The sequence below is a fragment of the Arachis ipaensis genome, chromosome B8 (genome assembly GCF_059453495.1).
Source record: "Arachis ipaensis isolate K30076 ecotype BB chromosome B8, ASM5945349v1, whole genome shotgun sequence".
NCBI lineage: Eukaryota > Viridiplantae > Streptophyta > Magnoliopsida > Fabales > Fabaceae > Arachis > Arachis ipaensis.
In genome coordinates, this window is record NC_142443.1 from 50,343,663 (window position 1) to 50,344,637 (window position 975).

The 975-nt window shown below is 44.1% G+C and overlaps 1 non-coding gene across 1 annotated transcript; it reads left to right on the forward strand.

Moving 5' to 3' along the window:
- The first annotated feature begins 203 nt into the window (after positions 1-203).
- On the forward strand, positions 204-307 carry LOC148548039 (small nucleolar RNA R71). The gene has a single exon (XR_015897807.1). It is a non-coding gene; the product is annotated as a small nucleolar RNA R71 (small nucleolar RNA).
- Positions 308-975: the final 668 nt, after the last annotated feature.

Below are 975 nucleotides of genomic sequence, written 5' to 3' on the forward strand. Positions count from 1 at the left end.
GGTTCAGCTCCATGACTCCCTTAGTGTTGTGTCTCTCTGATGCATAGTAGTACTCATTCTCAGCCACTGTTTCAATCACTTCAATGGCTTCTTCCACAGTCTTTTTCCTGTTTAATGAACCTCCTGATGAATGGTCCACAGCCTTCCTTGATTCATAAGAAAGTCCATCATAGAAAATGTGCAATTGCACCCAGTCATGGAACATGTCTGGTGGGCATTTTCTTGTCAAATCCTTGAATCTCTCCCATGCCTCGTAGAGAGTTTCACCATCTTGTTGTCTAAAAGTCTGAACCTCAGATCGAAGCCTATTGACCTTTTGTGGGGGGTAGAAACGTGCCAGAAACTTGCTTTCCACCTCGTCCCATGTTGTTAGGCTCCCCCTTGGGAATGATTCCAGCCACTTAGCTGCCTTGTCCCTAAGTGAAAATGGGAACAAAAGCAGTTTATAGGCATCTTCCTGTACTCCATTGGACTTCACAGTGTCGCAAATTCTCAGGAATTTTGTGAGGTGTTGGTTTGGATCTTCATTAGCACTCCCACCAAATGAACAATGATTCTCCACAAGTGATATTAGCTGTGGTTTGAGCTCAAAATTGTTGGCCTGAATGGGTGGTTTCTGAATGCTGCTACCACAATTCCCAGATGTTGGGTTTATGTATGAACCAAGAACCCTCCTCTCAGGAATGGCATTGTTTCCATCAGCTCTCTCATGGTTGTGAACTTCTCTATCCATGTTGAGATCTAGAGCTTCCTCAAAATTGTCCTCAGATTCTCCTTCAGATTCTTCTTCTCCCAGTACTCTCTTCCCTCTTGCTTCCCTTCTTAGTCTATGAAGGGTCCTCTCTGGTTCGGTATATGGAGGAGTTGATGTCTCTCCTCTCCTACCTGTCATACAAGAACACAGCACAGGCACCAAACAAGTGAAATACTCTTGGTTAATGGAAGAGTATGGTCAGAGCAGTTGAGGAATTAATT